Below are 24,370 nucleotides of genomic sequence, written 5' to 3'. Positions count from 1 at the left end.
AAAATACTGCCCAACTTATAGATATTATATAAAAATAGAATTGAAATAAACATTGCTGCTTTTTTCTTGATACTATCAAACACATTGTTTCAATAAAAAATATCTAAACACCCTTGATCAAGAATTTATAAATTACACTATTTTAAAGTTTTGGAAATTGATTTTGATAGAATATATAATACATATTCATCTTTTTCCACTTAATGTTGAATTTTAGAAAATATGTATTGTTAATGGGCCATTCACTTTCAAGTCATTTTGTTCACTAAGCTAGAACTGAAATGTGAGCAATTATGTGTGTAGTAAAATCTTTGAAACAGAATGCATTGTATTAAAGAATGTCCATGTTTATTGCAGTGAAGCAGAAAATAGTGCCAGAATTCTGCCCTAACTAGGATTAGGTTGAGAAGCAAACTCTATGTACATTGTCGCATTTATGATTATCTGAATGTCTGAAGTTTTAGTGTTGTTAACATCTGGAATGTTTTTCAACAGTTTTATAATGTGCTTTCTTCTCTTTACATTGTTGATCACATAGCCATTTGCAGTTCCTGATAGTGCTTCCCAAGTGTTAGAAACTGTTTTCTTTCTGCATGCTGATGACATCTACATTCCATAAATGCATTTTTGCAAACATCCTTGATGCAGAATTCAGGTAGAGTTAAAACAAGTATAAGTAATTTCCTTTTTACAAAAGAGCTTTCTTTTGTAGCCCCTTCCATGTAAACTATTAATATTGACTGTTGAAGAAGTTATGGCTCTGTCATTCTAGGTGATGGTAAATTGAACAGTAGTGACTTTGAGAAATGGCAAGGAAAATAAATACAAAGAGAAATGTTCATCTCTGTGGGTTGTGATAGTAAATCCTGGGAAAAATGAATAATTTAGGATAAAATAGGTCTATGGCCATACCATAATATTCTTATGATCCATAAGCATAATCTAAATTCTGCCAATAATCTCAAGGAATCAAAGACGATGGTTATTGTTTACTTGAAGCTGGAGCAATAGTAAAATGATCTATTTAAAATTAATTACTCTTTGAACAATAATCTTAGGCAAAAACATCCTTTTCATATTTCAAAGGGTCTTCTTAGATCAGTATGGGGAATGTCATGTTTATTTATAGCCTTTTACCATTTTATCCTTCCTTTGTCATTGGATTCTCATTTGCTTAATGAAGAAAACACATTAAATTGTCTTAGGGACTATATTTCAATATCTGGCCATTTGACAGTAATTGTAAGAGCTCCAGACCTCATAAAGCTGGTCTTAATTCTCCTTGTAAAAAGACTGCTTTCAAATGCTTTCAAAAAGAAAAAATAGATTTTCCTTCCCCCCTTTGTAATTTGGGTGTTTAGGATGAGAAATCTCCTGGCCCTATATAATCTATACACACTTGTGGTTATTTCTGCAATAATTTTGGACAACGATTTAGCAACTCTCACCCATTTTTATTTGAATTTTGAATGAGATTGTTTCAAATTAAATTTGTTTATGTAACATAATTTTTTCCCAAAGTGGGTATGGATGAAAGATGATGCTGTTACCTTTCCAATCAAAGATCAGGAGTTCATGGTCAGTCTTAGCAAACAACTCCACTTGACACAAGAGGCCTTCTCCATTGCTGTGTGAAACTGAATTTTACTGACGCAGGTTTTTTTTTGTGTTGGTTCTCTCAAAGAAAGCACTAACATAACAACTTACTCTACCATTTTGAAATCCGTGGCAAAGAATATACAGTGGCATGTTAAATGAATTCAGTGTTGTTCTAGTTAAATCGAAATACTCACTTTCAACCTTAAGGATAAATCTTAATTATAGAGTCTGATTGTTAAATGATTACAATCATTTATAGCCATAGGCCGTAAAAATTAAAAAGGCTTAAGTGCCTCTTTCAAACATGGTTGCATATCCTAACAAGATTTGTAGGCTTATTCAGGCATATGAATTGTACTTTTTTCCTTCATGTTGAACAGCCCTATATCTCTGTGTCACCCTGTACTTATCACAACTTAAGTTCCTTACTTTAGGACTTTGCTTTCTTTCTGTGTATATTAACCTACACTTGCCTAATTATTGTTTCCTTTGATAGATACTTAATATTTTTTTCTGCTTGTGCATTCCATTTTTCGTGTTCTGAATCAATTGCATGTCCAATAAATAAGTTAATGTAAAAAGAAAATATACTCTCCCCATTGAATGGGTGAGGGGAAAAAGGAATATTTTTGAACAATACTAGCATCTATTACAGTTCATCTTCTTGGACACAAATATACCCCTTCCTTTTGCAAATGAAAAGGCTCATTGCTTAGCCCTCTCTATCCAGGAAGAAACTTGAAGAAAACTGTTTAATAGACTTGAAGGTGGGATCCTAAGGTACTCTATATATCAGGTCCAGATGTAAGTACTCTTGAGATGGCAATCTAGAACTCAAAATGCAAGTTATCTAGCTTTCCAACCCTACCTAACATTCAGTAGTGAAATGGGACCTGAAACTACAATAAACACTCCCACTGGAAAAGAAAGAATGGAAGGCATGCAACAGTACCTTGAACATAGCGTTTCTGAAGTTCTGTTTTTCAAACATTTTGCAATCCCCTTTTCCCTATGAGAAAGGAATCTTTGCTTAGAGTAACTCCCCAATCCAGTGTTCACAGACCTTGGCTCTGCCCTCTGGGAAATCCTTCTGTTTCCATTATCTTGCTTGATCATATCTAATGAGGGCATTGGAGAATCTGCCTTCTTTGGAGTCTGAGCATTAAGTATGAAATTATGAAGAGTTGGAGGTGCTACTCTACTTGCACAGATATATGCATACATACATACATACATACATGTGTATATAACGTGTGAGGGGATAGTGAGTGGTTTTATGCACATACCCCTCTATACATATAAATTCATACATATGTTAGCAGAATCATGAGATCTCTGGATCAGAGACAGTGTTTACTCACATAGCATCTTACATTGGTTTCTGATGCCTCAATTTCCCACAGGGTGATGCTGGGAGAACCAGTTGTATCCTGCACATACAAAAAGGTTTGTAGCACAGGAGAGGAACCTGGAACTAATATAGGGCAATCAACTCATCTGACCTTCCTCCCCTCTAGAAATGGACAGAGTATCTCTGATGGAGGGGAGGGTCTCTAATTAACCACTCTGAAATATAAAGAAATATTCTGGAGCATATATCCCTAAATCTTTTCAGAAGTCTCTATCTTTAATGTCTAATAATTGTTTGCCATTCAATCATCCTTTAACACAGGTTGTCAGTAATTTTTACCAAGAAAGTCCTGACGATGCAGAAACATGAAAATATTCATGAGTATTGTCTTCAGACATTAAGAAGTTTTCTTAGCCTGTGTCCTGCCTATAAAGGTTTGGAATCCAAAGATAGTCTTGTTTGCTCTAAAAGATTTATTGAAATATAATTCATATACCATACAATTCACCCTTTTAAGTTGTGCAATTCAATGATTTTTAGTATATTCACAGAATTGTGCAGCCATCACCACAGTCAATTTTAGAACATTTTCCTCATCCCAAAAAGAAACCCATACCCATTAGCAGTCACTCCCATTTCCCCCCCAAACTCCCTATCCCAACCCTAGACAACCACCTCTATATTCTGTATCTTTGGATTGCCAAACATGTCATATAAATGGAATCATACAACATATGGTCCTTTGGGAGTGCCTATTTTTAATTAGCATAAGTTTTCGAGGTTCACTCAGGTTCTAGCATGTATCAGTATTCTTTTTCATGCTGAATAATATTAAAAATGGTATTTTTTTTAAAGCCTCCGGCAAACATATTCTCATTTAATTCAGGATAGTGGCAATTTTGACAGTACAACTCCCTCAGAAACGTAGTTGTTTTTGTTGTTTTTCCCTCAAAAACATAATTGTTTTGTTGTTGTTGCAGCCTATTTATTTTATTCCAAGCTGGTACATATGCCTGCTCACTATTCCTTGAAGGAAATGCCAGTGTCTGATCAGTCCACCTTTCTCTCTCTTACTTCCTTTTTCTCTCTTTCTGTCTCAGTCTCAATCTGATCACAAGTACTTTGAGTTTAGCAGCCTTCTTTGTGTCCATACCCTTAACTTATGTTCCCTAAAATATTTTTTCCAACTGAATTGATTTACTTGGGAAAAGGGGGCAGCAAATTAATACAATCACAGACTTTAACAAAAGGTAATCAAGACTGTCTTGATTTGTTTTTGTTTTGCTTTTGACCTATGGGTGCTTAGTCTATATTGCAAAATATATCTCAATTTCAACTTTCATAGATTGAAAAGAAGGAGGTGGGGTTTTCTTTTCCACCTTTACAGGTCCCTAAACTTCTGGTCTCTTTATTTTCTCTTTTCAGTTCTTTCAGAAAATAAGACTTCTTTTCTGAGTTCACCTCTTTATTGTATTAGGTTATCACATTTAGGAATAATAACTAATTCACATTACAAATATTGTCCTTTGATAATTCATTGCCCACAACCACATGTCCATTATACTTTAAGGAGTTTGTAGTACATTAAGCAGGTGACAATTTTACCACCACATGGTAGGAATTGCCTTTTCCTATCCTCCAATAATACTGATCTCTCATTCACCTCCTAGCCCTGAAGCCCTGAATGTTAGTTTAGTTTAGTGTAGCACCCAACTTCTAAGTTCCAATTTCTTTATTCATCAGCTTTTGTTGCAGTAACAACCCCAAATCATAGTGGTTTACAAAACCACTCATGTTATAATTAAAGAGGACTGGCGGGATTAGCTGTGATCCTGCTCCAGCAACAGGTTGACTGTGGGTCTGTTCTGGATGTCTTCTTATCCTAAACTTTTCATTAAAGGAGCAACCCCTATTTGAGAGGACATGCTGTTCTTATGGCAAACGGCAGTAGCAACAGACTGGCCAAACCAAACCATGCAATTGCATTTAAAGCTTCTGCCAGGATACAGCATATATCATATCTCCACACATTCCATTAATCAAAGCGAGTATTATGATGAAGCCTAACATCGGTGGGATTAGGAAGAAGACTCCTATAGGACGTGGGGTCGAGAGGAGGGAGCATGATGGTAAGAGGAGTATTTGTAATCAATACTTGCATCTGCCCTAGAAAGAAAGAAAACATGATCATTTTTCCTTTATATTGAGTAACTCGTAGGTTTTTTTTTTAATCAATGAAATGATCAGTTTCTGAATAGCTTTTTCATTGTTTCAGAATATTGTATGTGATTTACTACTACATTAAATAATCTTATAATAGAAAGAATTCCCTTTCTAGCTCTGTCATCTGTATACAATGTGTCATTTTCTTTGGATATCATTTGAGTATATTTTTATTCACTGATTTTTTTGTACCCATTATGATCAATGTCCTGCTTCTTAACATGTCTGGTAATTTTTTATTTAATGTAGGACATTGTACATTACTGAGATTGATGTTTGAATTTTGTTGTTCCTTTAATGTGTTGAGTTCTGTTTGGTAGGCATTTAAGTTACTTGCAGTTAGGTTTAATCCTTTTGAGGCTTATTTTTTAGGTTCATTAGTAACAGGCTGGATTAGCCTATTCTCTACGATTCAGCCTGCTACTAAGGTTTGGTCTTTCTGTATTCTCTACTGTGTACCCTGAGGGATCCACAGACTCTCCACTCTGGCTGGTAGGAATTCAACTGTTTTCCAGCCCTTTGTGAGTTCAAGAAACTGTTCAGCTCACCAATTTTTGGTTACATTCTTTGGCCTAACCTTGTGACTTTAGTATTCAGCAAAGATCCAAAGAGACCACTATACAAATGTTTGGAGCCCTTTTTCTGCATATATTCCTCCTCTCTGGAAAGCAGCATTATGAATGAAAGTGCAATTTGCATAATTCACCACTGGCAGCATTCTGTAATTCCCCCTGCCCTAGGGCTAGAATGTAATGGCAACAGAAAACGAGGACAATTATTGGCTCACCTCATTTATTTCCCTTTTCTCAGGAGTCACTGCCCTGTACTGAATATTATCAATATCTGGAAAGAGTTCTTACATATATCTTGTCCATTTTTATAATTATTTATGGCAGGAGGGTATATCTGATCTCTGTTAATCATGTCCAGATATGATCATTTTAATTTGGCTAATTTTTGTATTTGCAATTCGATTTCTATAAAGTGTACTTGGAATATATATAATTAAAAAAATTCTCCTAAATTGTAAGCATTGTGCAGAAAGATTCTGCATACTAAAGAATTATGATATTTGATAGTCTTTAAAATATTAATACTTTTATATGACATAATATGGAGGGCATATTAGTGGATGCCTAAATATGCATGACAGCTATTTACCAAATATAATATATATTCTATCATGTCATTGTTATACAATTTTATAGCTATACATCAATTTGAATGCTTACTACAGTTATTATCTTCTCCTAATGCCTTGGCTCACAGGTTTTCTAGGTCCATTGTTGCTACCATGTTTTGCTCACTGGAAGCAATAGCTCTGATCCCTGGGAATAGAGCAGGATTGTTTATTTCCTTCTCTATTTGATGGTAGTAGCTAGCCTTACTTAAAAATGATATGCTAGGTCTTGATGGATTATGCTTACTTTTTAAAAAAATATATTTTTAATTTATTTTTAAAAGATACATAGATCACATAAAATGTTACATTAAAAAATATAGGAGATTCCCATATGCCCCACTCCCCACACCCCCCACCTTTCCCACATCAAGAACTTCTTTCATTAGTGTGGTACATTCATTCCATTTGATGACTACATTTTGGAACACTGCTACACAGCATGGATTACAGTTTACATTGTAGATTATACTCTATCCCAGTCCATTCAGTGGTTATGGCAGGATATATAATGTCTGCATCTGTCCCTGCATTATCATTCAGGAAAACTCCAAGTCCTGAAAATGCCCCCATATCACACCTCCTTCTCTCTCTCCCTGCCTTCAGCAACTCCCATGGCCACTGTCTCCACATCAATGATATAATTTCTTCCATTGCTAGAGTCACAATAATTCTATAGTGGAGTACCAGTAAGTCCACACTAATCCATATTTTATTCCTCCATCCTGAGGACCGTGGGGTGGCGATGCCCACTCCACCCCTCAGTTGAGAGTGGGCTTCAATCCCATGTGGCTGGTGGATGGGACTCTCATGCCCGCAGCTGTAGACTCTCTCAGTTTCTTGGTGTGGTGGTTGTCCATCCTCACCTCCCAGTCAGCTGACCTGGGCAAGTCCACCAAACTGGAAAGTAGGTGCTGCAACACCACTGAAGCTCAGGACCCAGTTGGCGCATGGTTACCCCAGAAATTCAAGTCTGTTGGGTGTACACCAACTCCAGCACCAACCACAGGTTCAATAAAGTGACAGAAGGGGCATATGTAGAGAAGTCACATCTGAGTCCAAACCAGCACACTCAGGAGCACAAATTCCAAAGTAGGGCCCACTGGCAAGGCACTGAATTCTGGAGCCATCTGCCATGACCATAGGACCTGGGTGTCTCTATAGCCCTCAGGAGGACCACTATCTGGGATGATATCTACTTTGTCTGTCTCTGAGATCCTGCTGAGACGTGCATAAGCACAACCACTCTGATGATCTCCTGACTTATTTTGAAGTTACCATTTCCCTCTTTTATTCAAGGTCTTTGTCTAGTTGCATCACTAGCTGGTGCTTGGTAGTAATCCCTCAGCACCAGTGAGGCTCATGCCCAGGAGTCATGTCTCAGGCTGGAGGGAAGGTAATGCATTTATATGCTGAGTTTGGCTTAGAGAGTGGCCACATTTGAGCAACGTGGAGGCTCTCAGGAGGTAAGTCTTAGGCACTCTGCAACACTAGGCCTAGTTGAAATTTCAAGCACAATAGCCTTATAAGCATAGTCATCAGTATCAGGGGTCTACCAATAAACCATCCTTCTTCACTTGCACTTGGGAGATTGTTGTTGTTCCATTGGGGAATGCATCAGAACTCCCAAGGATGGGAACCCAGCATTCCCTCAGTTGTCATATGAATCTCTACCAAGTGTGTCAATACCCAATGATCATATGAACATATCTATTTACCCTATATGCATGCCCAGGTGAACTCCCTCCTATGCATCCCCCAATGATACCCTACACGAATGCTTCTCCCCTGCAATAGTTGAACCCCTGTGTGATCCAAAACTTCTTCAAAAATGAAGCCTAATATGTTGCCAAATTCAATTAATAGGAAAATGAAATAGTAGTGATAGGCTAAAACATCAGAAATAAAATCATAATAATTTAGAAAAACTAAAAGTAAAAAAATTGGGGGTATTAAAAGAATATTATTAAAATATTATTTAAAAAATTTTTTTGACATTTTGCCTTGCATCACTCTAATAGGTGTTGTCCTGTATGTACAGTGGCAAGGCATTCTCTTCCATTTCTTCCTCAGTGTCTTAACTCCTTTTTTTTTTTTTTCATTATGTCTTCAAAGAAGTTTTAGGCCACAGTAAAGTCACATACAGAATATAGGGGACTCCTATATACCCAACATCCTCCCCCTTTTCCCTCTTCTCCAACAATAATCTTTTTACATGTGGATGTTACATTTGCTACAACTGATGTAGAAATATTGAAACATAGCCACTAACCATGTCAGTAGTTTACATTATGGTTTACATTTTAGACTGTGCACTTTTATGAATTTTTGGTGAAATTTAACATGGCCTATATTCTTCATTGCATGATCATACAGAACACTTCCATTTCCCCCCAAGTACCCCTTCTTCCATCTATTCTATTCCTCTCTCCCCCTCCCCTTGGAGCCCATGGTGACAACCAAGCTTCACTGCTTGAAGGACAAGGTTCATAGATACTTACAACAGTGCTGAGGGCTGGACACATTAGTCTGTCCTTCCCCAGTAGGAGCCACCCATGCTCACGTGAGACTGCCTCTACTCTGTTTAAGAACATCAGACCTCCTCAGAATGAGGGTACAACACCTCCCCGCTCATTATGTGGGTCTCCACCTACTGGTATAACACACTACCATAAGATGAGCACTCACACACTCCCTAGAAGTCTGCCCCAAGTGCATCCTGTGCCAAATGCCCCCCATTCAACACCCTAAACCAGTAACACTTCCTTATTATATCTTTAAAGAGTTTTCTGAACATTATAGTTTAAACCACCTGCCAATCCCCCATGTTCACCTGCTCCCCCCAACTGAATTTTCTATAGCTACACTCAGCTTGTAAATATTGTATATTTTAATTAAATACCTTTACATATATTACTTATATGTATTCTCATCTTTATGTTCCAGGCATCTTTTATGGTAGAACAGTAAAAAATTAAATAGACATGTACCCTTAAATATGAATATACAGAAATCCACAGGCAAAATATCAGTGGATCTCATTCATCAAAATGTTAAATTATTTTCTCCTATGCTAAATATTCACAGTTTATTTTTACCTTAATTCTTATACACTGAGTCAAAGTAGAACTTGGTTTCTAAATAAAAATTTGAGTGTCATGGTCTTTACTATACTGGAAAGAAAATTACATACATAATGGTTTGAACCAAAAAAAAAGGAAAGAGAAGAAGAAAACTAAGGATTTTTAAAAATCTGAGTTTATCTTATCCCTATGTTTTAAAAGTCCACATCCATTTCCTGACATAGACTGCTTTGAAATAAATTGAAGATATTAGGGATGATTCGAATTGTCATTTTGCAAATGTACAATGTTGTGATCTTCAGAAATACTTTCACATAGACCATTTAATTGAGAGGCAAAAGTTCAGATAACAGTTATACAGATTAGTCTTTGCATATTTGATTCTAGGAATGTACATTTTTCAGCATCATACTCATAGAATTAAATTCACAGCTGCCAAAACTGTTATTAGGAACTGCATGCTTAATTTAGTACTACACTGAAAATATATCCCTTCCTGCTCACTATAGTCAATTAAAAAATGTTCATTAAGAAGTGTTCTTATCTGCTTTCATTTTTAAGATATAACATGAGAATTCTATATTAAAATGAATATTTAAGTAACAAATTTCAGAAATAAAATATTGACTTTCTGATATTCTTTTGGGAAATTTTAATTTATGGCACATACAATTCTTGGAGTACATTTGTAGCATTTTGAGCTTTTTTTCTGTGCTTGCAACTATTATGCAAATATTATTGCTATTGCAAAAGATCTTTGTCATGAATTGCTTTGTAATGGAGTAAGGTTATTGAACACTATTTTTTAAATAGGTGTTTCTATGACAGTATTATACATACAACCTGAAGATAAATTGCTAGTGGTAAAGGACTAAACAAATGCATCCACCTTTTTTTTTCCTAAGGTGCCTGAATTAAAGATGTTTATCCAAATGCTTTAAACAGTTGATCTTTATGTATTCTAGCCATGTCTGTGCTACTAAATATGGAACAATGATAGTACTCAGCTTTCCTCTTCAGCTGTCACTAAGATGGTGTCATAATGTTTAAAGATATGTTCTCTAACTGTCAGCATTTGTTACAGTTCAATGATGCATGATTAAGTGTGAGGGACAATGTCTTCCTGCACTGCTAAATGTATTAATACAGGGATGATGTTTCCCAATGACCTCTTACTCAAGGTCAAAATAATGGAATTCTTTTGTATTTTTCAATAATCTTTTTATTAATCAATACATTATATTGATTTGCCTGTTTCCTTAAATTTATCCTGTACTTTCTAAATTTCTAGACAACTATATACTGCAATTTAAAAGACAGGGCAGGGAAGCAGACTTTGGCCCAGTGGTTAGGGCGTCCGTCTACCACATGGGAGGTCCGAGGTTCAAACCCCGGGCCTCCTTGACCCGTGTGGAACTGGCCCATGCGCAGCGCTGATGCGCGCAAGGAGTGCCCTGCCACACAGGGGTGTCCTCTGCGTAGGGGAGCCCCACGCGCAAGGAGTGCACCCATAAGGAGAGCCGCCCAGCGCAAAAGAAGGTGTAGCCTGCCCAGGAGTGGCGCCGCCCACACTTCCCGTGCCGCTGACAACAGAAGCGAACAAAGAAACAAGACGCAGCAAAAAGACACAGAAAACAGACCTCCGGGGGAGGGGAGGGGAATTAAATAAATAAAAATAAATCTTTAAAAAAAATAAAAAATAAAAAAATAAAAGACAGGGCAGTGGACTTGGCCTAGTGGTTAGAGCGGCCGTCTACCACATGGGAGGTCTGCGGTTCAAACCCTGGGCCTCCTTGACCCGTGTGGAGCTGGCCCATGCGCAGCGCTGATGCATGCAAGGAGTGCTGTGCCATGCAGGGGTGTCCCCCGCATAGGGGAACCCCACAGGCAAGGAGTGCACCCCATAAGGAGAGCCGCCCAGTGTGACAAAAAGTGCAGCCTGCCTAAGAATGGCGCTGCCCACACAGAGAGCTGACACAACAAGATGACACAACCAAAAGAAACACAGATTCCCATGCTGCTAACAACAACAGAAGCGGACAAAGAAGATGCAGCAAATAGACACAGAGAACAGACAATCGGGGTGGGGGGGGGAGAGAGATAAATAAATAAATCTTTAAAAAAATAAAAAATAAAAATAAAAGATGGGCCTCAGAGCCAGAGCAGAGCCAGTAGTGCTGCAGCAAGAGCCAGGCTGGCCTCTAGTGTTCGTGCCAGTGGGGTGGAACCGGATGCTGCCCCGGCCTGGCAGAGAAGATGCTGCCAAGTGGCCCCAGGCCCACCGCGCACCACAGAGTGAACCCCCTGCAGCCACAAATGGCTGCAGAGCAGCTAGCCCTCCTGGGCCTGGGACACTCCACTGCCGGCCATGGGGGGGAGTCGAACTGATCAGAATGTTCATCAACCCCCTGGAGAACCTGCAAGTGGACATCAGCAGTCAGCCTCCTCTGCCTTCCAAGGCAATAGCTTTCGTGACCTTGGGCTATTTCTGCAAAATCAAGGAGGTTAAGATGCCAGAAAAGGCATACTTTTCTGATGCAGTTTGGTGACTTGGACTTATGTGTATCAGAGAATGAAACATTAAAACATCTCACAAAGGATACCACAACTCTGGAAAGCACATTGACCAGTGAGCAGGCGCCCTCCCACTTGCCCCAGACCCTGGAGAACTCGGAGCCAGTTAACGTCTCTGTTGCAATCACTCTGACTCTGGACCCACTCAGACCTTTCCGAGGGTACTCTCACAATGTCACCGACCCATACACGACCGTTTCAGGGCGTCAGATTGAACCTTCAGACAGGGAAGCCCACGAGAAGATGAGCAGTACCTTTACCCTGTCTACAGCTTGGAGTTCAGGCAACTGGGCCTTTCAGGATCACTGTGAGCAGGTGGTGTTTACAGCTTGCATGGCTGTTGTGTTTCCTGTCACCATACAGCTGCCACAGAACACAGTAAAAAAATGAACCAAGCACAAGAAAATAAAGCACCATGAGCAACAACTAGAAGAAACAACAGATGAGTAAAACAGACATTAAGATTTATTATATTGGAATAATTGGATACATATTACAAAATAACCATGTTTACTATGTTGAAAGAGACAAAAGAAAGTTTGAAAATATCTGCAAGTAATAAGCAAGTATAAAATGTGACCTAATAATTAAAACTAAATAGAACAATGTAGAAAAGAAAAATGCAATAATTTAAAATTTAAAACTCTATATCTGGTGAAAATATATTTCAAGAATAAAGGCAAAATAAACATGTTCAGGCAAAAACTGAGAGAGTTTGATACCAATAGATTATTCACCAGTTGAAATTTTAAAGGCTGTGTATTTCAGGGAAAAAGATGTGATGTAAGAGGGAGGATCTGACATGCATTAAAAAATGTAATATGAAGGTATATCTGAACAATTATTAAATATGTAAAACATAAACTTAACATATGACCCAGAAATTTCACTCTTAAGTATTTGCCCTAGATAAATGAAAACTTATATTCATAAAAAAAAACCTGTACAGGGATTTTTGCAGCAGCCCTGTTCATAAGCTCCAAAGACTGGAAATACTAAGGTCTTTCCACAGATTAATGAATAAACAAACTGTGGCACATCAAAATAGCAGCAACAACAAAAGTGAACTCTTGGCAACATGTAACCAAGACATTTATTCTTAGTGAAAAAAATGCCAGTGTCAATAGATTACATATTGCATAATTCCATTTATATGACATTCTGTAAAAGCCGAAAGTGTGAGAATGGAGAACAGATCCTGTCGTTGCCAGGGGAGGTGTCAGGTAGAATGTGAGACTATGACTACAAAAAGTTGCAGCTCAGGAGAGTTTTAGAAATCTTCAGTATTGTGATTGTGTTAAAACTATCTATACATGTGTTATACATGTGTTAAAATTGACCCTTACTGGAAAATTCTAAGCAAACGAAAATTTATATGGTTATATTAATATCACATAAAATAGTTTACATCAGAAAACATTTCAATTGGTAAAAATAGAAAACCTCTATTGCTAAAAGACTATCTTTATAACAAAGATATAACATTTATAAGCTTTTAACCCCAATAGCATAGCTTCAATGTATAAAGCAAAAATTAACAAAATTAGAATCTACTGTCTATGAGAAATTTTTTCAGCAACTGGTAGACTAAAAAGAAAAAAAATCATTAAGGAAAGAAAAGATACTGGCAATATAATGAACAACTTTGATTTAATTGAGATATGTAGGTCTCTGATCCCCTTCCCCCCCATGGAAAATAAATATTTCAAGTACTTATACAACATTTATAAAAAATTAACTATACATGAGGTGAAAAGACAAGTCTCAGAATGTTTTTAAGAATTGTTTTCACACATGCAGTCTAATGTTTACCTAGTGTAAAAAGTAAAAAATCAACAAAAAACTGTAATTTGAAAAAGCCAGGCATTAGAAAGACTCCAAAAAAGCAAACACTACCTAATTAGACAAAGAAGAAATTGAGGTAAATGTGCTTGGAAATGAATGATATAGAAAATATTAATTGTTGAAATGTGAGATATAGAAAAATAGTATTTTAGAAAAAGATCTATAGATTTAAACATTTTTTAAAAGCTGAAAATTAATTAACTGTACATCTAACTCAATTAATTTAGAAATAACAAGATAAACCTAAATAGAAAGAAGAAAATAATGAAGTTGGTAACAAAAATTGATGGAAAAAAAATGTTATAGAGCGAAGAATCCCTAAGTCAGTTTTTAAAAAGACTATAGGAAGCGGACTTGGCCCAATGGATAGGGCGTCCATCTACCACATGGGAGGTCCACAAATTTATGTTTCCTTATTCTACCTCAATTAACAACCTCTTCTCTACCCAGAGGAAGCTGCAAAGCCCCTTCCCCCCAGAAAAGCCCCCCGAACTTGCCCCTCTGTTAATACAAAGGTTATCCTTTCCTGTACATCCTTACTTAAGTGATACCCACCCCTTCTCTCTCACTGTTGAATTTACTCCACTCTAGCCGAGAATGATATGGTACTGACCTAAACCAAAAGACCCAACAGTACAAAGCTTTCTTAAATAACTTGAACATGTATCACTCAAGTGTATAGTAATCACAGTATATATACTAGTTTTATTATGAATATATTGATTGCAATTTTTAAAGAGCTTAAAAATGATGGCATACATAATCTATAAATTTTGAAATGGTTTGTTGCTTTCCTGTGTCAACAGGGAAACAGAAAGGATCATGAATAGTTACACTTTATAATTTGCTCACTAGCCAAAGTAGCATAGGTTCATTTGGAACATCAGCTGTCCTTGTAATTATCATACTTAGAGTTAACAGTAATTTGGCTGAAATAATTTATTTTGGGTCTCTATATTGCTTAAGCATCTGTGCATGAATTAATTTTTGTAATGTTTCTGTAATGTTCTGGTTCGTGTTTGGCATATTTGGTTCTGTTGCAATGATGAGTTAAAACCATAGAATTTCTAAGTAGTCCTTGGACAGTATTTTAAGTTCTTAATAACTTGTTTTTTAAAATTCAAATTTGATACCAGCAAAGAACTTGGAAATCAGTGTCTAAGAGTATACAAATTAAATCAGGTCTAATTGGAAACTAAAGCAGGTGAATGACCATAGAAAAATAAAATATTTTATTACTTATTTATATATATATATGTATATATATTTTCCCCCTAACTCAATTTGTGACATTATTTTGGGCTTACAGATAAAAAAAAAAGAGTCTATCATTTAGTAACTGCATAAGAATCATTTCCTCATATAGAAATCATCAATAAATATGATATGCTTTTTATTAGTCACTCTTAATAGTCCATCTCCTGATGTTTGACATGCTTTTTGCCTCCACATAACCACAATATTACATGTTTTGATAATAGTAATAAAATTAGGCAAAGAAATGAGGCAGGTTTTTTATAAAATATTTTAAGATAAATAAAATGTGAATTATTATCTATACCCTTTTAAAATTATCAATCTATAATTTTAAATTAAGTTATAATTATGTAGATGCTCTGTTGCAGGGATTGTGTCTGCAGAGGAAACATAAAATTGAATATGCTTTCCCTACTCTCAAGAAAAAGCTTAATGTTTAGGGTGGGACAAACATAAGTAAATCAATTTAAAGTCAGTCTGATAAGGGTAAAGACTGAGAACAAACAGTAGTTAGCTAAGCAAAGAAGAAAGTAATGGGTATTACAAGAAAAAGCACAGAATGGAATTACAAAGTGCTCATGCCCTGGAGAATAAGTTGCTCTACAAACTAATCCAATCGAATTGTGGTTCTTTTGAAGGAATAGTCAGTATTTGATATTTATTCTGACTCTGGAAGGTCTCCTCCCAGCTGTTGTTTTGTGGGGTTTTTTTTTAGTTTTTAATATATTTTTAATTTATTTTTAAAAGGTACATAGATCACACAAAATGTTACATTTAAAAAACAGGGCATTCCAATATGCCCTACTCCCCACAATCCCACTTTTCCCACATCAACAACTTCTTTCATTAGTGTGGTACTTTCATTGCCATTCATGAAAACATTTTGGAGCACTGCTGCACAGCATGGATTATAGTTTACATTGTAGTTTACACCCTCCCAGATGTTTTATTCCTCAGTTCCTCTCCTGCAAACTAGCCAGCCTATAGTCTAGTCTAGGCTGTCTTCATTAATTACACATGTCTCCTTTCACCACAACCTCCACTATTCTTGAGAGCACCCTTAGGCTTGAAATTCTCCATGTTGTGTTGCAAATGAAGTTACTTCCTTGAAAAGAAACAAATATCTTTTTTACCACCCACTCCATCCCATGCTAAATCAGAGCTCTGAAGCTGGGGAGGTGCACAATGGCAAGTTTCTCTCTGTGACACCTCTACTCCATGAGCTGAGCACTTGGTGGAGGAGTGTGGTAGCAACCTGAGGTCCTCTTGGCTAGCCTTTCCTGGCATGAAACCACTGACTCAGGAGCCTGGGCAAGGGGAATTGGGACATGAGTATTCTCAGTGCTCCATACCCAAGCTAGAACCTCTTATCCATGAATGGTCAGGGTAAGCCCCCTTCTCAACCACACTTGCCCAGGACTTAGTCTTTGTAATAGGTAGCTCAGGGTAGGATGAGAAATGTTGAAGTCCTGCTTCTTCCAAGAAGAAAGACCTCCAACATGTTGCTGGGGGAGAGGGAGCTCTGAGTCCTTGGCTGCTGCAGTCTGGAGTAGAGTCTCTACTTCACTGAGCTTGGATGGGACATGGGAATGGGCTTGGTCTTGCCCTTCTTACTGGTTTTTTTTTTTTTTTTTTTAGTTTTATTTTTAAAATTTTATTTTTAAAGAAACTTTAGATTACATAAATGATACATCAAAAATTTAGGGGGATTCCCATATACCCCACCCCTTCCCCCTCCCACACTTCTCCCCATTAACAATATATTTCATTAGTATGGTACCTTTGTTATATTTGGTGAACACATATTGAAGCATTGTTACTAACCATGATCAATAGTTTATATTATACTTTACACTTTGCACTGCACATTTTTGTAGGTTTTGACAAAATGTATGATAACCTGTATCCATCATTGAAATGTTATTCAGAAAAATTCCAGTATCCCAAAAATGCCCCATGTTACACCTATTCTTCTCTCTGCCTCCCCTCAGAACCTCTGGTGACGACTGCCTTTACATCAATGTTACAAGTTCTTCCATTGCTAGAATAATAAGTCTACTTTAATCCATAGTTGCATTCCCCCCTTATGTTTGTTCATTCCTCAATCTTGAGGCTTTTAGAATGGTGATGCCCACTCTGTTTCCAGTTGAGAGGGGGCTTGGATTCCATAGGGCAGATGAACGGTACTGTCTTGCTTATACTTGTAGATGCTCTCTATTTTGGGGGATGGGCATTGTCTGTCATCATCCTTTTGTTAGTTGACCTGGACAAGTCCAATGAACTGGAGAGTAGGAGTTGCAACTCTGTCGAGATTCTGGACCCAGCCTGCATATAACCAGACCAAAGATTTAAGTCTCTGGGTCATATATATAATGAGTGTAGTGCTAATTATAAGTTCAAATGAAAGGGGCAGAAGAGCCATGTGTAGGGAAATTATAGATGAGTCTACCTCTGATACCTTGGGGAACATATATCTTGATAGATTTTCTTGAATAGATGTTTCTTCCTTTGCTTTTTTCTTTTAGGACCATTTCTGGAGGCTTTAAATGGCTGTTTTAAAAATAATTTTCAGCAGTTTCACTGCAGAGTGTATTAGTAGAGTTCTTCATTGCTTCTGTGCCAGAAGTTGATCTCTGACATTTGCATTTTAAAAATTGCAGATACTGGGAACATTATCCAATGTGGGATTTTTTTTCTCATAGAAATTTAGCCACCTAGCAAGTCCTTTACTCTTAGGTTATTTCTAGGACTAGTCAACCACAGAAATCCTGAAGTACTTAGATACCAATGATGCAAGGCAAGTCTTCATATTTCCTTTGGTAGGCATGAGAGGAGGTCATACATGGTAGAAGCGATAGCCAAAGTCAGTGGTGTATTATCCTCAAATCTGTGGTCATTCGTATAATAAGAAAAAGGCAGTCTAGGGTCCAATAATTTTGGCATTCTCTTTTCACTTAGGTAAAAAAGGAAGTGTTATATGTAACATTTGATAACAAAATATTGATATCAAGAATAAGATATGAAGCTGAAAATTAGTATCTGTTAAAAAAGCCAGCCAAAGTAATTGTATCCAATAAAATATCTTATATCACTTCAACTTTTGATATTTTAACATATCATGATTGTTATGTACTTTTATTATATTTGCCCAATTATCCTGACCATTTTGTAAGTGACTACAATGAGACAGGTTTTCCATTTCATGCTACACAAGTAGCAGTTCATTTAGTGTCTATACTGGCACTTAATTCAATCAACCATATTAAGCATTGACCTATTTCCAGGATGGCTCAAAGAATACTGATACGTCTATTTGGATTTTATAGTCTTAGACTCTGGTAAAAGGTTGGAACAATGAATTTAATTGACTACCAGAGAGTAAAAAAATATGTCAAAAATCCGTATAATTTAGTAGTCCATTAAGCCTAACAGAGCTACATTACATATAAATCAACAGATTTGAGAAAAATTGTATTTTAGGTATTCACTCTCATAAAATTTAAATAAAACTTAGGAAAACCCTTAACCTAAACATTTAAAACTGTTTTTAATACATGCAACTAAACATTATGCTCAAGAGTTTTTAAAAAATAGATACACATGAGCAATTCTAGATAGATTGTATATTGAAACATTGAAAATAAGTTTTTTTTATTATATATTATTAAAATATATTCAAGACATTGGAGTAGGCAAAGATTTCCTGAGCAGAACATCATTAATCATTAAAAAAGTAATGAGTTGAGCTATATTAAGATTAAGAACTTCTCTTCATCAAAATACATAATTAAGAGAGTAAAAATACAAGCTACAGAGTGGAAGATATTTCCAATACATAAATCTGGCTAAGAACTCATATGGAGAATATAAAGAACTTTTACAAATCAATTTTAAAAAGACAGATGACCCACTAGAAAAGGGAGCAAAAATTTGAACAGACCCTTCACAAAAAAAGTGTATCCAAATACCCAACAGGGTGCTCAACCTCATTAGTCACTAGAGAAATGTAAAATAAAACTAGGAAATACCACTAGCATCTACCAAAGTCATTAAAATGAAAACGAAAACAAAAACAATATCAAATGATGGCAAGGTTGTGCAGTAACAAACTCTTGCCCACTGCTGCAAGAAATGTAAATTGGTAAACTCCCTTGGATAACTGTTTGGCAGTAGCTACTAAAATGAGCATTTGTGTACCTTATCACTGACCAGTTTCACTCTGAGGTATATACCTAATAGGAATGCTTGCATAGGTTTGCCAAAAGCACATGCAAGAATACTTAGAATAACATTATTAGTAATAACCAAAATATGAAAATTCCTTTTTTGCTCATTAAATGAAAAAAACAAGAGTAAACGGTAAAAATTGATAGTAATATTTATGGTATATTCCCACAATAGCACACTATACAGGAAAGAAAATGAGTGAACCACCATACCACTCTTAATTTTTTAAAAAAGCCAAAAGGGGAGCAAATGTGGCTCAAGCAGCTGAGCGCTTACTTCCTGCATGGTAGGTCTCGGTTCCGGTTCCCAGTGCCTCCTATTAAAAAAAAAACCCAAAAAACGAAAAATAAACAATAAGCAAAACAAACAAAAAAGCTAACTCAGGGGAAGCCGATGTAGCTCAGTGGTTGAGCTCTGGCTTCCCACATACGAGGTCCTGGGTTCATTCCCTGGCCCCCAGTAGCACAAATAAAGTATGATTCCATTCAAAATGAGACAAACAAAATTAGTCAGTGTAGTCCCTAAAGGAACAGCAGCAATCCGCCAAGTGCAACAGCAAAGACCAAAAAAGAATGAGGGTCCAACAATGAGCCCTTGATACTAATGACTATGCTTGTGAGCCTGTGCACCTGAAATAAGAACAGGCCTAGAGCTGCAGGGTGCCTAAGAGTTACCTCCTGAGAGCCTCCGTGTTGCCCAAATGTGGCCAGTCTCGAAGCCAAACTCAGCATGTAAATGCGTTCCCTTCCCCCCAGCGTGGGACATGACTCCTGGGGATGAGCCTCCCTGGCACCGAGGGATTCCTACCAAGTACGAGCTGATGATGTAACTAGAAAACGACCTTGAATAAAAGGGTCAACTTGGACCAGCAGAATATCTCAATCTACATATAATATCAGGAGTTAAACTTGCTTTTTGGCCTGAATCAAAGGGGGAAATGGAAAGGACAAATGAGTTTATATGGCTATGAGCCTCCAAAAAGAGCTGGGAGGTTATCAGAGGGGTGGCCCTTATGCACACCTGAGCAGAGTCCCAGAGACAGATAAAGTAGATACAACCCCGGGTATTGGTTCTTCTGAGGGCTACAGAGACCCACAGGTTCTATGGTCATGGCAGATGGAGTTCAGTGCCACGTCAGTTGGACCTTCTTTGGAGTTTGTGTTTCTGCGTGATGGAGCTGGACTCACATTTGTTTATAAGCTCTCCTCTTACTTTTACCAGAACTGTAGTTGGTGCTGGGGTTTAATATATACCCAGGGAACCTGAATCTCTGGACTGACCATGTGATAGCCAGGCCCTGAGCCTCAACAGATTTGCAATTCCTACACTCTGGTTTATTGGACTTACCCCTTTCAGCTAACATGGAGTTGAAGAAGGCCAACCACCTCACCAGGGAGCCAAGAGTGCCTACAACTGATAGCAGGAGGATTGCATCCAGCATTCATGTGGAATCTAAGCCCCCTCTTGATATAGATGTGGAGTGGACACAACCATTCCAAGGTCCACAGGATGGAGGAATAGAGAATGGATTAGAGTGGACTTACTGATATTCTATTCATGAACTATTGTGATTGGTAATCGAAGAAAATGTGGCATTGGTGTGGAGAAAGTGGCCATGGTGGCTACTGGGGGTAGGGAATGGGAGGAAGAGATGTGATGTGGGGGCGTTTTCGGGACTTGGAGTTGTCCTGGGTGGTGCTGCAGGGACAATTACCGGACATTGTATGTCCTCCCATGGCCCACTGGGTGGATTGTGGGAGAGTGTGGGCTATGATGTGGACCATTGACCATGAAGTGCAGCAGTACTCAGAGATGTATTCTCCAAAAGCAGTGAATGTCTCATGATGATGGAGGAGATTGTTGTTACGGGGGAAGGAGTGGGGGGAGGGAGGTGGGAGGTATATGGGGACCTGTAATATTAAAAAAGAAAGAAAGACAAAAGAATTAGTCAATGTATTATAAATCAGGTTAGAGATTACCCTTGTGGAGGTCAGGATTCAGAGAATGGTTTGAGGGGTGCTTCTGGGTGCTGTTAACACGTGATTTCTCATTCTAGATTCTAGTTACAGTGATGCATTCAATTCTTGAAATAGTGACTTTTCTGCATTTTTGGCTCCAGTAAAAAGTTTAAAAATAAATTGGGGCAGACAGGTGGCTGGCAAAAGGAACCCAAACAAGTGGCTAGTCCTAGGAAACTGTCCCCTCAGGCTTGAGACTCCTTGTCCCAGAGCACAAAGGCAGCCTGGGGACTCCAGTAGGAGGGTGTATTGCAGTCCTCCTCCACCAGGAGACAGCCTGCTGCCTGGCTCAGACAACCGGGGCTGCCACTCAGGCAACACCCGCACGTACCAGCGGGAGTCTCAGAGGCACCAGGTAAGCCATTACAGACCAAATTCAAACCACAAAGGCTCTGAAAATTAAACCGCCACTAGAACCGCAGTCCATTCAAATACATCGAAACCAGCGTGTGAAACCTGACCAGGGTGAATGCCTGCTAAAATAAAAGATTTAAATAGAACCCATAGTCTCCTAACATAATAAAATGTCAAGAAAGCAGTTTGTCAGTTTCATATAAGGCTAAACATGCTGTTACCGTACAAACTCCTCAACTGCAGAGAAATTAAAATTGATGTTCACTTAAGTGTGTGTGTGTGTGTATTCATAGAAGTTTTAGTTGTAATAGCTAAAAACTGGAATCATCCCAGATATTTTTCAATAAGAGATGGTTAAATACATTGTGGTATATATATATACACACACACACACACACCACTCAGCAATAAAATTGGATTATTCTTTAGAGAATTATATTGTATACAAAAAGCCAATTCCAATAGGATATATGTTGTACATACTGCATGATTTGTTTTATGTAAGATTGTTGAAATAACAAAATTTTAGAAATGGAAGATATACTTATTAGTAGTTGCCAGTGGTGAGGGCCAATGAGGTAGAGAGATGCAAGAGAAATGGATCTGGTAATAAAAGGGTCACAGGAGGGACCATTGTGGACAGTATCTTGACTATGGCGTTGGATACATGAATCCTCACATGTGATAAAATTGTATGATACTAAAACACACACAAAGGGGAAACAGGAATAAGATTAGTGATTATATCAACATCAATATATTGGTTGTGTTATTATTCTATAGTTTGGCAAAATGTAACTATTAGGGGAAAATTGATAGCATGTAATTCGGTTCTCTATATTAATTCTTACAAACATATGCAAATCTCTAATTACATCAATACAATTTTCAAATAAAAACACATCCTAGAAAAAATATATATTTGGATGAATAAATTCAGAACATAATGAAAGATTTTCTCATTACTTTTATCTAAAAATGTCCTCCTATAGAGCACCAGAAAAGATCTCCAGTTGTGTTACCTGCCTGATTAATATTAATGTGTAGCCCCATATTTACCAATTTTTATAGTTTTTAATTTATCTTTGCACATTTCTAAGTAGAGTCCAGGATATTCAATGAATATTCTTTATGCATGATTATTTGATCATGGGTCTTAGACTGTAATTTAAACTACTTTCCTTCACTGGTTTCCCCTGTATAATTTCAGCACTGACATGATTTAAAGCACATGCAAATACAAAGTAATATAGTGAAATGCTTAAAGTGTGCCTTTTAAATATAGGAACAAATTCATATACTTATAACTATTGCTATTATTTTAAACTGTTCTGTATGATGAGCCAATGCTATTAGACAAGATATCAAAATAAGAAAAACCAAGAGATCAAAATAAGAAAAATTCAATCAAATATACTGAAAAGTCAGCAGAAACACAAAATAATTCAATATAGTGTATAATTTAAAAATTAATATAATTTTTTTATTCTTTGCCAACGTAATAATAGCCTCCTTTCAAAATCAGATTTCACCTTGATAGTATTTTCATTTGATGAACTATCTATCTATAGCCTTCCAGGCTTGAATATATTAGGAACTCCCATCTTACTGATTTAGGAGTCTTTAATTCTGTCAAAATTTCAGGGGAGAAGCTTCCTATGAATAAGTCACACATTACTCTAGTTAAATTGTTCATTATTAAGTTCATGAGGTTTTGTTTCAATTCCCAAACCCATCACTTTTTTAGGTATGGCTCTTAATTAAATATTTAAGATAATAAACAAGGTTATTTGAGAGGAAGTTCTTCCCAGATAAAGAAAACAGGGGATTCCACAGATATAGAATTGTATGCACCTATGTGTTATTACTTCTTTAATAAATGTCATGTTATGTAATTGAACTAGCTGCAAAATTTCCTTATCTTGCCGTAGAAATTGATTCAAACATCAACTAACATAATGCTTTTAAACCTTTTACATTAAATGAATACCAAACCCTTAAAATTATATGTGATTGATTACTTTAGCAATTAAGTAAACTATAAAGACAGCTGGCACTAGTATAAACCCTACAGAGTTGTAAGGAAACTACTACATATTATTTGTCTAGAAATATTACTATCATGATACACTTACCTTTTAGAGCCCGTTATGTAGTATAATACTAGAAGGTTTCAAAATCCTTTGCTTGAAAACGAAATCCTTTTCTCTAACCAATATTTCTGCAGAAACAATTCAAACCAACTGCAGTGATCAAGCAAAGTCCCTTCTGTAATGGAGCTTGCATTCAGGGTGAAGCAAGTAGAAAGGGATGATGGGCTTGGGGGGTGTAGGTAGACAAAATATTAATGGTATAAATATTAGGTAATGATACACCCTGTGATGGAAAGTATCGAAGTGAAATAGACTAAGACATAAAAGAGTAATGGGAGTAGGACAAGTTGCTATTTTATACAAATTGTATAGTTAAGGAAAGGTCAAGGACCATCTGAGAGATGACCTATGAGCAAAGATCTGGAAGGAGTGAGAGACTCAATCAGTCTGGTATTTGGGAGAGGATCATTAAAGAGCGTTCGGTATGTTTGAGGAGAAATTTTTCTGGAGAGGAATAAAGGAAGAAAGGATGTTGGAGATTAGATCAGACAGGTATACCATGTAGA

General features: G+C 36.9%; 1 protein-coding gene and 1 pseudogene across 3 annotated transcripts in view; both read left to right on the top strand.

The window, feature by feature from the left end:
- ATRNL1 (attractin like 1) overlaps positions 1–24,370 on the top strand; it is an 899,374-nt gene that overhangs the window by 517,349 nt on the left and 357,655 nt on the right. The gene's annotated exons all lie outside the window — the stretch shown is intronic.
- On the top strand, positions 7,963–14,522 carry LOC131278678 (transmembrane protein 248 pseudogene; annotated as a pseudogene).

The sequence above is a fragment of the Dasypus novemcinctus genome, chromosome 6 (genome assembly GCF_030445035.2).
Source record: "Dasypus novemcinctus isolate mDasNov1 chromosome 6, mDasNov1.1.hap2, whole genome shotgun sequence".
Classification (NCBI taxonomy): domain Eukaryota; kingdom Metazoa; phylum Chordata; class Mammalia; order Cingulata; family Dasypodidae; genus Dasypus; species Dasypus novemcinctus.
This window is presented reverse-complemented; position numbering and strand designations above follow the sequence as displayed.